Source organism: Pelophylax lessonae (assembly GCF_965119305.1).
Source record: "Pelophylax lessonae genome assembly, chromosome: 13".
Taxonomy (NCBI): domain Eukaryota; kingdom Metazoa; phylum Chordata; class Amphibia; order Anura; family Ranidae; genus Pelophylax; species Pelophylax lessonae.
In genome coordinates, this window is record NC_138780.1 from 20,680,971 (window position 1) to 20,695,679 (window position 14,709).

The following is a 14,709-nucleotide window of genomic DNA, read 5'->3' on the forward strand; positions in this document are numbered from 1 at the left end:
TGGGGTAGAGGATTTGTGCTAGGAGGGAAGATTTTTTTCCGGGGGGTGATTTGAGCTGGGGGGAGGCAAAGATTTGTGCTGAGATGGAGGGTTTTCAGCAAGGGGTGGATTTGTACTGGGAGGAGGGATTATTTGGAGTGGGGGGAGAAGATGTGTACCGAGAGAGGAAATTTTAGGGGTAGAGGATTTATGCTAGGAGGGATAATTTTTTTTTTTGGAGGGGGGGGGGGGGTAGGTTTGTGCTGAGAGGGGGGGGGTTTCAGCAGAGGGTGGATTTGTACTGGGAGGTGGGATTTGGAGTGGGGGGAGAAGATGTGTACCGAGAGAGGAAATGTAAAGGGTAGAGGATTTGTGCTAGCAGGGATGATTTTTTTGGGGGGGCAAAGGTTTATGCTGTGAGGGGGGTTTCAGCAGGGGGTGGATTTGCACTGGGAGGAGGGATTTGGAGTGGGGGTAGAAGATGTGTACAGAGAGAGGAAATTTTAGGGGTAGAGGATTAGTACTAGGGTGGATGATTTTTTTTTTCTTTGGGGGGGGGGGGGCATTTAAGCTGGGGGGGCAAAGGTTTGTGCTGAGAGGGGGATTTCAGCAGGGGGGGGCAGATTTGTACTGGGAGGAGAAGGAATTTATGCTTAGGAGTTAAGCATATAGGTTTTTGTGGGGGGGGGGGGTATTTTTGCTGACACATAATGCTCATACATGCTGCTTGGCCGTTTTGGGACGGGGGGGCATGGCAAAGCCATATCTCAACCACCTTTTTTTTTTTTACTCTACCCCCCCACCGTGTGAGCAAAGCATTGAAAAACCAACCCCCCCGGTTATGTTTTGCGTTACCCAATACATTTTACTAAAATAGCAAAATTTTGCCAAAATGTTTCAATTTTTCAAGGAATTAAAGTCTTCTATTTTCGCTCGTCCCTTCTGGCGATCCAAAGGATGGAATTAAAAAAAAAAAAATCTCGAGTCTAAAAAAAGAAATAAGACGCTGTTAATTAAAAAAAAGAAAAAAAAAAAAAAAAAGCCTTTTTTTTTCCCCCCATTGTCTTCCAGACAAATGTGCAAGCAAGGAGTTAATGATGAGAATATAGTGGCCCGGGAATATGGACGCAGCATAGCAGGCGCGGCGGGGTTGGAGGAAGCGCGGACCCCGCACTCTGTATACTGCTGCAGTGTATTTTAATGGAATATATCTACTTCTGCTCTATGGGAAAGGAGCTAAAAATAGCCTATGTGGGTCTCTCAGGGCTTTTCATTCTATGACAGTGACTTGCAGGCACCAGATTGTATGCAGGGCTGCAAACACACCGGATTCTGCACACTGACACCTCTCTCTACACTCACATCCCACCCAGACATAGGGGGGCAAAACCCGCAACCTTCCCCCCCTTTATTGTCCTGCTCAGGGGAGAATTTTCTTCTGCCTTCCCCAGACATGAATTTACTCTGGGAATATTATATAAGGAGGAATTGTCAAGCCGAAACAGCTGGTGTAAGGAACAAGCAAGCCTTCCGCCCAAGCTTCCCTGTACAAGGGGCACCAACCTGCCAGGTGAGTCCCACAACCCCAATAATACAAGTGGGAGGGGGAAGGGTGTGCTGGGGTTTAGGGGTCCCGCTGTGTCCGGGTCACATCCTTCTCATTATTAACATACTTATTGCATGCCCTGTATATTACTAATTATTCTTCTATCTATCTATCTATCTATCTATCTATCTATCTATCTATCTATCTATCTATCTATCTATCTATCTATCTATCTATCTATCTATCTATCTATCTATCTTCATCAATTCCATCTACCTAGTTATCTAATTTCTCTCTCTTCTCCTCTTTCTGGCTATCCATCTGTCTAATATATATATATATATATATAGTTATCGATAGCTATACTATTTCTATCACTCTGTCTATCCATTGATATTCTATCTATCTATCTATCTATCTATCTATCTATCTATCTATCTATCTATCTATCTATCTATCTATCTATCTATCTACCTATCTATTGCTAATTGTTCCCTATCTCTCCTTTTCTAATCAATCAATCTATCTATCTATCTACAAATCCATCTTTCTATAATATTTCTATCTATCTATCTATCTATCTATCTATCTATCTATCTATCTATCTATCTATCTATCTATCTATCTATCTATCTCTCCATCTACCTACCTATCTATTGCTAATCGTTCCCTATCTCTCCTTTTCTAATCAATCTATCTATCTATCTACAAATCCAGCTTTCTATAATCTATCTATCTATCTATCTATCTATCTATCTATCTATCTATCTATCTATCTATCTATCTATCTATCTATCTATCTATCTATCTATCTATCTATCTATCTATCTTTCCCTATCTCTCCTTTTCTAATCTATCTATCTACAAATCCCTCTTTCTATAATATTTCTATCTATCAATCTATCTACGAATCCCTTTTTCTATAATCTATCTATCTATCTATCTATCTATCTATCTATCTATCTATCTATCTATCTATCTAGCTATGAATCTATCTATCTATCTATGAATCGGTCTTTTTATAATATTTCTATCTATCTATCTATCTATCTATCTATCTATCTATCTATCTATCTATCTATCTATCTAATTTTCCTCTTTCTAAACCCTCATCTTCTAATCTATCTATCTATCTATCTATCTATCTATCTATCTATCTATCTATCTATCTATCTATCTATCTATCTATCTATCTATCTATCTATCTATCTATCTATCTATCTATCTATCTATCTATCTATCTATCTTTCCCTATCTCTCCTTTTCTAATCTATCTATTTACAAATCCCTCTTTCTATAATATTTCTATCTATCAATCTATCTACGAATCCCTTTTTCTATAATCTATCTATCTATCTATCTATCTATCTATCTATCTATCTATCTATCTATCTATCTATCTATCTATCTATCTATCTATGAATCTATCTATCTATCTATGAATCGGTCTTTTTATAATATTTCTATCTATCTATCTATCTATCTATCTATCTATCTATCTATCTATCTATCTATCTATCTATCTATCTATCTATCTATATATCCATCCATTATCTATCTATCTATCTATCTATCTATCTATCTATCTATCTATCTATCTATCTATCTATCTATCTATCTATCTATCTATCTATCTATCTATCTATCTATCTATCTATCACCTCCACCATCAGTTTATCTCTTCCACCATGTCCATGCACCCCCCCCCCCCCCACTAACCCCCATAGGTGTTATTCCCAATAGCCCACGTTTTAATGATTCTCTTTTGAAATCTTGAATATGTTGCACTGTAGCCATGATAACGCCTTCAAAAACGTAATTATTTAGCGGCGAACCTGCAATCTTTTCTAGAGCGCTCTGGTCGGTGAGTCGGGCGAGACGGAGGTATGGAATGTTTGAACAGGGGGGAGACGGAGGAATGTAGCGCCTCCTCTTTTATTTTTAGCATCATGAAAAGGACGTTTCAGAATCTGCTTGAAATGGGTTAATCGGAGCGAGGACATGCCAGCCGGGTTCCAGGCGATGTGGCACCTGCGCTGTGCTATCCTCTTACACTGGCCGGGTAGGAGGTGGGCTAGGTGTGGAAATCTCATTTTCACCCATTATGGAGCTGACATGATTCTGAAGCAATGTTCGGAAAGAGAAGCTCCCTATAAGGCTGGTCATTAGCAAGCGGTATAACTGCAATATTCTTCATACATGCTGCAGAAATACGCCAATCTGTGACTCGCAGCACTGAATTATCTGAGAATCGCAAAGATTTGGCTTAAAATTTCCCCCTGCCCAATTTTATAGCTCCTCGCATATCCTTTGCAAACAACGCAAAAAAAATTGAGTTATGCTGGCCAGCGGTTTGATTGCTCCATCCACAACGTTTAGCATGGATGGGGTAATCGAGTGATTTCTAAAATTAAATTTGAATGTGTAAGAATAGCCTCACAATTCGGTTTATATTGTTCATGGTGTCTGTAGCTTTGGTTTCTGACCTGGTCCATCTCTGGAAGCCAAGGCATATGGTCCACTGAAGGACTTTAATCAATAAATATACTCATTTGCCTCGTTTCCACTGAGCGGAACGGTTCGGGTCGGTACAGTTTGGAAGGGTTAGAATGGTCCGGTCTATTCAGGTGAGCGTTTCCACTGCAAGTCGGGCCACCATGGGCCATGCGGGGTTTACACCAAATGAGGTGTTTGTTTTGCGCTTTCATTTGACATGAGCATTGAAGTTTTCCTGTCCGCCAATCAGTGGAATCTATCGTGTGACGCCAGTAGCTCCGCCCTTACCGTACCGTTCCATTTCCTATGGCCCTACATCTGAAGCAGGACCAGGAATGGTGCGGTTTGGTTCGGTTGTATGGGCCACTTTCATAATGGAAACACTCAAATTAGCGTAGCGTACCGAACCGACCCGAACCGATCCGCTCAGTGGAAACGAGGCATTAGTGACTTCTTATTGAATAATGAGATTTTACAGACCTGTAACTAGCAGGAATAACAAAAGTGGGTTGCCTATTCAGTTGTCTCTGGAAGCTAAGTGAGATGGTCCACTGAAGGACCCCAATCCATAGATTTACTCCTAGTGACTTCTTCCTGAATCATAAGATTTTACAGACTTGTAGCTAGCAGGAACAAGGAACGTGGATTGCCTATTGAGTTGTCCACAATCTCGGGAAGCTAAGGGGAATGGTCCATTGAAGTACCCTAATCCATAGATTTACTCCTAACGACTACTTACTGAATTGTGAGATTTTACAGACTTGTAGCTAGCAGGAACAATGAACGTGGATTGCCTATTGAGTTGTCCACAATCTCTGGAAGCTAAGTGAGATAGTCCACTGAAGGACCCCAATCCATACATTTACTACTAGTGACTTCTTACTGAATCATAAGATTTTACAGACTTGTAGCTAGCAGGAACAAGGAACGTGGATTGCCTATTGAGTTGTCCACAATCTCGGGAAGCTAAGGGGAATGGTCCATTGAAGTACCCTAATCCATAGATTTACTCCTAACGACTACTTACTGAATTGTGAGATTTTACAGACTTGTAGCTAGCAGAAAAAATGAACGTGACTTGCCTATTCAGGTTTCCACAATCTCTAGAAGCTAAGTGGGATGGTCAATTGAAGTATCCAGTAGTAGATCCATTCGTATTCAGTAGTAGATCCATTCGTATTCAGTATTAGATCCATTCGTTTTACTCCTAGCATCTACTACTGAATTGTGAGATTTTACAGACCAGTAGCTAGCAGGAACAAGGAACGTGGATTGCCTATTGAGTTGTCCACAATCTCGGGAAACTAAGGGGAATGGTCCATCGAAGTACCCTAATCCATAAATTTACTCCTAATGACTATTAACTGAATTGTGAGATTTTACAGACTTGTAGCTAGCAGGAACAAGGAACGTGGATTGCCTATTGAGTGGTCCACAATCTCTAGAACCTAAGGGGAATGGTCCATTGAAGTACCCTAATCCATAAATTTACTCCTAATGACTACTTACTGAATTGTGAGATTTTACAGACTTGTAGCTAGCAGGAACAAAGAACGTGGCTTGCCTATTCAGGTTTCCACAATCTCTAGAAGCTAAGTGGGATGGTCAATTGAAGTATCTTGATCCATTAGTTTTACTCCTTGCATCTACTACTGAATGGTGAGGTTTTACAGACTTGTAGCTAGCAGGAACAAGGATTGTGGATTGCCTATTGAGTTGTCCACAATCTCTGGAAGATAAGAGGAATGAGTGGTCCATTGAAGTACCCTAATCCATAAATTTACTCCCAATGACTATTTACTGAATTGTGAGATTTTACAGACTTGTAGCTAGCAGGAACAAGGAACGTGGATTGCCTATTGAGTTGTCCACAATCTCGGGAAGCTAAGGGGAATGGTCCATTGAAGTACCCTAATTCATAAATTTACTCCCAACGACTACTTACTGAATTGTGAGATTTTACAGACTTGTAGCTAGCAGGAACCAGGAACGTGGATTGCCTATTGAGTGGTCCACAATCTTTGGAAGCTAAGGGGAATGGTCCATTGAAGGACTCTAATCCATAAATTTACTCCCAACGACTATTTACTGAATTGTGAGATTTTACAGACTTGTAGCTAGCAGAAACAAAGAACGTGACTTGCCTATTCAGGTTTCCACAATCTCTAGAAGCTAAGTGGGATGTAGATCCATTAGATCCATTCGTATTCAGTAGTAGATCCATTCGTATTCAGTAGTAGATCCATTCGTTTTACTCCTAGCATCTACTACTGAATTGTGAGATTTTACAGACTTGTAGCTAGCAGGAACAAGGAACGTGGATTGCCTATTGAGTTGTCCACGATCTCTGGAAGCTAAGGGGAATGGTCCATTGAAGTATCCTAATCCATAAATTTACTCCCAACGACTATTTACTGAATTGTGAGATTTTACAGACTTCTAGCTAGCAGGAACAAGGAACGTGGATTGCCTATTGAGTTGTCCACAATCTCGGGAAGCTAAGGGGAATGGTCAATCGAAGTCCCCTAATCCATAAATTTACTCCTAATGACTATTTACTGAATTGTGAGATTTTACAGACTTGTAGCTAGCAGGAACAAGGAATGTGGATTGCCTATTGAGTTGTCCACAATCTCGGGAAGCTAAGGGGAATGGTCCATTGAAGTACCCTAATCCATAAATTTACTCCTAATGACTACTTACTGAATTGTGAGATTTTACAGGCTTGTAGCTAGCAGGAACAAAGAACGTGGATTGCCTATTCAGGTTTCCACAATCTCTAGAAGCTAAGTGGGATGGTCAATTGAAGTACCTTGATCCATTAGTTTTACTCCTTGCATCTACTACTGAATTGTGAGGTTTTACAGACTTGTAGCTAGCAGGAACAAGGATTGTGGATTGCCTATTGAGTTGTCCACAATCTCTGGAAGTTAAGAGGAATGAATGGTCCATTGAAGTACCCTAATCAATAAATTTACTCCCAATGACTATTTACTGAATTGTGAGATTTTACAGACTTGTAGCTAGCAAGAACAAAGAACGTGGCTTGCCTATTCAGGTTTCCACAATCTCTAGAAGCTAAGTGGGATGGTCAATTGAAGTATATTGATCCATTTGTTTTACTCCTAGCATCTACTACTGAATTGTGAGATTTTACAGACTTGTAGCTAGCAGGAACAAAGAACGTGGATTGCCTATTGAGTTGTCCACAATCTCTGGAAGCTAAGTGAGATAGTCCACTGAAGGACCCTAATCCATAGATTTACTCCTAGTCACTTCTTACTGAATCATAAGATTTTACAGACCAGTAGCTAGCAGGAACAAGGAATGTGGATTGCCTATTGAGTTGTCCACAATCTCGGGAAGCTAAGGGGAATGGTCCATTGAAGTACCCTAATCCATACATTTACTCCCAGCGACTACTTACTGAATTGTGAGATTTTACAGACTTGTAGCTAGCAGGAACAAAGAACGTGGCTTGCCTATTCAGGTTTCCACAATCTCTAGAAGCTAAGGGGGATGGTCAATTGAAGTACCTTGATCGAATCGTTTTACTCCTAGCATCTACTATTGAATTGGGAGATTTTACAGACTTGTAGCTAGCAGGAACAATGAACATGAATTGCCTATTGAGTTGTCCACAATCTCGGGAAGCTAAGGGGAATGGTCCATTGAAGTAGACTAATCAATAAATTTACTCACAACAACTACTTACTGAATTGTGAGATTTTACAGACTTGTAGCTAGCAGGAACAAGGAACTTGGATTGCCTATTCAGGTTTCCACAATCTCTGGAAGCTAAGGGGAATGTTCAACTCAAGTACCTTGATCCATTAGTTTTTCTCCTAGCATCTACAACTGAATTGTGAGGTTTTATAGACTTGTAGCTAGCAGGGAACAAGGAACGTGGATTGCCTATTCAGATGTCCACAATCTCTGAAAGTCAAGGTAGATAGTCCACTGAAGGACTTTAATCCATAAACCACCCCTATCAACTAATTATTGGATTGTTAGAGTTTTACAGACCAATAACTAGAAGGGACAATGAATGTGTATTGCTTATTGAGGAGGTGTCCACAATCTCTGGAAGCTAAGGGAGAAGGACCATTGAAGGACCTTAAATTGATTGTAAATGATCACCTTGTAAAACAACCCATTCATTTTAAAATTGAAATGAAAGGCAAACATTTTTGTATAGATGTAAAAAAAACTTGATAAATACCCTTTTTTATAAGTGACTTGTAGCTAGCAGGAACAAGGAACGTGGCTTGCCTATTCAGGTTTCCACAACCTCTAGAAGCTAAGGGGGGTGGTCAATTGAAGTATCTTGATCTATTCGTTTTACTCCTAGCATCTACTACTGAATTGCGAGATTTACAGACTTGTAGCTAGCAGGAACAAGGAACGCGGATTGCCTATTGAGTTGTCCACAATCTCTGAAAGCCAAGGTAGATAGACCACTGAAGGATCTTAATCCATAAACCACCCCTATCAACTAATTATTGGATTGTTAGATTTTTACAGACCAATAACTAGAAGGGACAAGGAATGTGTATTGCTTATTGAGGAGGTGTCCACAATCTCTGGAAGCTAAGGGGGAAGGACCATTGGAGGACCTTAAATTGATTGTAAATGATCACCTTGTAAAACAACCCATTCATTTTAAAATTGAAATGAAAGGCAAACATTTTTGTATAGATGTAAAAAAAACTTGATAAATACCTTTTTTTTTTAGTGATCACAATCCCTCTGTTCCCTGCATAGGAGCTTGGGGAGGAGAAGTAACAGCACACTGATCCTCCCATTGAAAGGCTGTGAAAGGGGGGGGGGGCATGTCAGGACAAGTTTTATCAGTGGAGGAGAGCAGGTTGATTTCCCAACACAGCTAGGGAACTGACCACGGTAGAAATCTCCTGCCGAGTGTGGTCAGTTTTTTAACAGAAAAGCAGAAAGAAAGCAGAGGGACTGGCAGGAACACCAGGGATTTCACACAAAGGAAGCAAAAAAGAAAACAGGATACTTTTTCATACAATTACATACATACAAGTACATGGTACAGCAGGCACATATCAAGAAATGTCAGGGTAACAAATACTTCAGTCCATAAATTTCCTTCTAGTGACTACTTACTGAATTTTTCGACCTGTACCTAGCAGAAACAAGGAACTTGGATTGCCTATTCAGATATTCACAATCTCTGAAAGCCAAGAGAAATGGTCCACTGAAGGACCTTAATGCACTAATTTACCCCTAGTATCTACCTACTGAATTGGGAGATTATATAGACCTGTAACTAGCAAGAACAAGGAATGTGTTTTGACTATTGAGTAGTTGTCCACAGTCACTGAAAGCCAAGGGAGATGGACCATGGAAGGAACCTAATGCATACATTTACTCCTATCATTTACTTACTGATTTGGGAGATTGTATAGACCTATAACTAAGAGGAACAAGAAATGTGTATTGCCTATTTGGGAGGTGTCCACAATCTTTGAAAGCCAAAGGAGATGGTCCACTGAAAGACCTTAATCCGTAAATTTACCCTTGGTGTCTAATTACTGAATTGTGAGATTTTACAGACCAGTAGCTAGCAGGAATAAGAAACGTGGATTGCCTATTCAGGTTTCCACAATCTCTGGAAGCTAGTCCATTGAAATACCTTGATCCATACATTTGCTACTAGTGACTACTCACTGAAATTTTAGATTTTATATAGACCTATAGCTAGCAGAAACAAGGAATGTGGAATGCCTATTTAGGTGCTTGCAATCCCTGAAAGCCAAGGGCGATGGGCCACTGAAGGACTTAAATCCATAAACCACTCCTAGTGACAAAATATGGGATTGTGGGATTTTACAGACCAGTAACTAGAAGGAACAAGGAATGTGTATTGCCTATTGAGGAGGTGTCCACAATCTCTGGAAGCTAAGGGAGAAAGACCATTGAAGGACCTTAATCCATAAATTTACTCCTAGTGGCTTACTAAATTTTTAGATTTTACAGACCTGTAGCTAGCAGAAACAAGGAATATGGAATACCTATTCAGGTGTTTGCAATTGAGGGGGTGTCCACAATCTCTGGAAGCTAAGGGAGAAGGACCATTATAGGACCTAATGCACAAACTTACTCCTAGCATCTATGTGACAGTATTCACCGTCACTGGAATTTAAAGACAGATAAGTAATGGTTTGGATTGCTTCATATTTGCCAGCAATATCCCCATATAGAAATATTAAGATTTATTCCCATTTGCCATGAAATCTGTAATTCCTAAATGCTGTGTATATTACATATCTTTCAATGCCAGACAGGTATTCCTTTTGTTGTGTATTGGGAGGGAATGTGGATTGCCCTTTTGCATTGCTAAGTGCTAATGACCTCCCATCGTTCTGTGTCTGGCTATTGTGTACATTGATTGCCCCCTGGGGGCTTCTGTCTCATTGCACATGGCAGTCCTTTTGGTCAAGCTATTGGACCAATCCCTGCTGACTCATTTTCAAGTCCTCATTTGCATGGCTAAGGAGGACCTGAAGGAGGACCACAGGTACTTTACAATTGACCAATAGGAAAGCGGTTGCTGGGGGCAGGATGTTCCAAATTCTGTATATAAGTCTTGTTCAATAAAGTTGTTCTAGAGTTCCTTCACCCTCATCTAGAGTCTTGTCTCTTATTGAGGGAATCGGCTGCAAGGGATTGCTATGGTCCTCCATACTCCCTTAGAGAATCACGGAGCTCTTGTAAGAGCTTGTGTAAGAGCATGTTCTGCTGCACTCTCTGGGGAAAGAGAGGTTCACCCACCTGGAGCCTTGTCGTAGGTCCAGGGTGGGTAGGAGATGCCAAGACCCTAACCAAGCTGCGGCAGTTCGTGGGGTCTGAAGTGGTTACGGTGTCTGGTGGAGTGCTTGGAGCCCTTGGAAAGCACTAGGAGCATCTGTCAACGGAGGTACCCACTCAGGGGTGCCCTGTTCCGTTACAATCTACTTACTGAATTGAGAGATATTACAGACCTCTAACTAGCAGGAACAAGGAATGAGTATTATCTATTGAGGAGGTATCCAAAATCTTTAAGGCCAAGGGAGATAGTCTACTGAAGGATTTTAATCAACAAACCAATAAGTGACTAATTTTTGGATTGTGAGGGTTTACAGACCAGTAACTAGAAGGAACAAGGAATGCTTATTGCCTATTGAGGAGGTGTCCACAATCTCTATAAGCCAAGGGAGATGGACCATTGAAGGACCTTAATCCATGCATTTACTCCTATATTTTACCCACTGAATTGTAGAATTTTGCGGACCTGTAATTAGAAGGAACAAGGAATTCATATTGCCTATTGAGGAGGTGTCCACAATCTTTGAAAACCAAGGGAGATGGTCTACTGAATGACCTTAATTCATAAATGTATCTTTAGCGACTAAAAACTGAATTGTAAGGTTTAGCTAGTAGGAACAAGGAATGTGGCTTGGCTATTCAGGTTTCCACAATCTCTGGAAGCTAAGCGAGAATTGAAGTACCTTGATCCATAAGTTTTCTCCTAGCATCTACTTACTGAATTGTGAGATTTTACAGATCTGTAACTAGCAGGAGCAAGGATTGTGGATTGCCTATTCATATGTCCACAATCTGTAGAAGCCAAGGGAGATGGGCCACTGAAGGAATTTAAGCCATTAACCACTCCTAGCAACCAATTATTGGATTGTGATATTTTACAGATCAGTAACTAGAAGGAACAAGGAATGTGTGTTGCCTATTGAGGAGGTGTCCACAATATCTGGGAGCTAAGGGAGATAGACCACTGAAGGACCTAAATTTACTACTAGTGACTACTTACTGAATTTTTAGATTTTACAGACCCGTAGCTAGCAGAAACAAGGAACGTGGATTGCCTATTCAGGTATTCACAAGCTCCTAAAGCCAAGGGAAATGGTCCACAGAAGGACCTTAAAGCACAAATTTACTCCTAGCATCTACTTACTGAATTAGGAGATTTTACAGACTCGTAAGTAGCAGGAACAAGAAATGTGTAATGCCAATCACTGGGAGACAGGGAAGGTGGTCCTAATCCTAAAAGGATCTCTTAATCCATAAATGTACTTACAGGAACTATTTACTGAATTGTGAGGGTTTGCAGACCAGTAGCTAGCACAAACTGTGAATATGGATTGCCTATTCAATCTCTGAAAGTCAGGGAAGATGGACCAATAAAGGACCATAATCCATTATCTTACTCCTAGTGCCTAATTACTGAAATGTGAGATATTAGAAGCCAGTAGCAAGCAGGAACAAGAAACATGTATTGCCTATTTTTATGTCCACAATCTCTGGACACTGAAGGACCATAGGACCTTCGATTTAGAAAAAAAATGAAAAGTCATACTTTTAATAAAGATGCACTTACAAGTCCAGGGATCCAGCACTGTCTTCACCTGGGCCAATTCCTTGCTGGTCTTTGGGTCCCTGACACCGCCATCTTGGAAGTGGAAAGCTGGCTGTGACTTACTGCTGCTCCCCACTGTGTATGTTTGAGACATACTTTACTTTGTGGATGGACCCGCAGCCTTCTGGGAACTATGATGTGTCCCAGACGGGTGAGGGGGGGGGGGGGGCGAACTTCAGAAATAGGTATCCACTCCCTAAAAAAAAAAAAAAAAAAGCTCCAAAGGTGTTAGAGGAGGGGGAAAGAGGAAAAGTCGAACTTCCCTTTTTTTAGGTGAAGTTCCGCTTTAACTTACTATACACTAGTAGAATTTTGTTTCATTTTTTTTTGTTTTTTAATACTTAGTGGGGTCAAACATTGTTTTTAATTGCAGTGGTGAGACATTTCGTAGCAGCAGGATGGACATTTTTTCTAAAACGAATGAATTTCTAACAGTGTACTGTAAGTGATTTTCATTTGGTAAAATTCCCTTTGTTGCAAAATCGAATGGTAAGAGCAAACTAAATTTTGAACTACTTTCAAACAACATTCTTGAAGACTTCTAATGTACTGTGAATCTTCATGTGAATTTTAGTAGGAACGTTCATTTGGAAATCGAATAGTGTACAGCAAGCTTTTCTCCTAGTGACCAATTATTGAATTAGGAAATTTTAGAGACCAGTAGCTAGCAGGAGCAAGAAACGTGTATTGCCCATTCAGGTGTCCTCAATCTCTGGAAGCCAGGGTAGATGGCCAACTGAAGGACCATAATCTATTAATTTGCTTCTAGTGACTACTTACTGAAGTGTGAGATTTTGCAGACCAATTGCTGTTAGAAACCAGGAACGTGTGATGCCTATTCAAGTCTATGGAAGCCAAAAGAGATGGTCTACTGAAGGACCTTAAAGTGATTGTAAACCTTTACATGTACCCAGTGTAGGGACCAGTGGCGGCTGGTGCTCCATGGCCTGGGGGGCGGCAGACGGACCAAACCATACCCCCCCGGACCACAGCAGGACCCCTGCCCCCCCGGCTCACTCACCCTGCCTGGACATCTGGACATGTGCAGCAGCAAACGGTGGCGGCGGCTTCGGCTTCTTCCCCCTCAGTCTTCTGTGTCTCCTCCCTCCTCCTCCATGTCCAATGGCATGGCTTCTCCTTTCGGCCAATCAGGAATCTGGTCTCAGGACCCGCTTCCTGATTGGCCAGGAGGAGGATCCGTGTGACAATAGTGAATATTCATTCGCAATTTTCACACAACTGGGTGGGCTTGGGGCGCAGTGCTCTGCGCCCCGAGCCCACTTTTTTTTTGGCCTATTAGAGCCTCTGGCTCTAATCACATGGTTAAAAAAAAAAAAGCCCCATTGAACTCCATGCGTCTGGCGCCCTGCATGTAGATTAGGGGGCCGGATGCATGGATGGGGGGCGGCACCCTTGCGCCCCCAGTGCACCAGCCGCCACTGGTAGGGACTATCCTCAGGTGATATAGAGATGAAACACATCCTCCTACATAAGCTATATCTGTCTATCTGCAGTCTCTTTTCTGAATTTATAAGCTTGTCTGAGAGTTCAGAAAAAAGGGGGCGGAGAGTTGGAGTTACACCCTGCAGAGTTCAGTGAGGAGAGCTCTGAGAGCTGATTGGAGGGAAGGGACACACCCCCTTCACACAGCACACAACAACAGAGCTGAGTCTGTCAATCAGGTTGAAGGTCTCTCCCTTGTCACCTTTTATCTCTTGGTGTTAGGAAAAATTTTAAGAAGTGATTCAGGGTGATAGCAGAGGAAGGAGGCAGCAGACAGAAATGACACCTAGTGCTTTTATTTGAGACAATTACACACTATAAAGGGATATGCTTTGTTCATATTTCATGTCTGGGGTTTACAACCACTTTAATCCATAAAGTGATGGTAATAAATCTCTGAAAATTGATTTGCAGAAAAACCAAAAAAGCAAGAGAAGCTCTCTTGTAGGATGAATGATGGCATGAAAATTGTCAATGTGGCTGATTGATAAAAGTGTGAATATTTGCAGGAAAAGGAGGACCTTGAATAATTCTGCAAATAATTGAAAACTCTTTTAAGGTTCCTATTAGGCCAATAGAAACAACTGTAATGCTTGGCAGTTTGGGAGGCTAGACCTTTACCAACTTTAGCTATATGTGTATTCATAAGATCTGAATATGTGGTACTCAAGTACATTTTTTATGGTTGCGCCTCAACAGCAGTGCTTGTGTAATGACCATGTATCTTGGAAAATGCAGCCATTGTAGT

The 14,709-nt window shown here is 41.1% G+C and overlaps 1 protein-coding gene across 1 annotated transcript in view; it reads left to right on the plus strand.

The window, feature by feature from the left end:
- The first annotated feature begins 1,364 nt into the window (after positions 1 to 1,364).
- The window catches only part of ANKRD34A (ankyrin repeat domain 34A), a 52,360-nt gene continuing 39,015 nt past the window's right edge, over positions 1,365 to 14,709 (plus strand). Inside the window, exon 1 of the mRNA XM_082275730.1 lies at positions 1,365 to 1,549. The gene's annotated coding sequence lies outside the window, so the exon portion shown is untranslated. The remainder of the gene's footprint in view (positions 1,550 to 14,709) is intronic.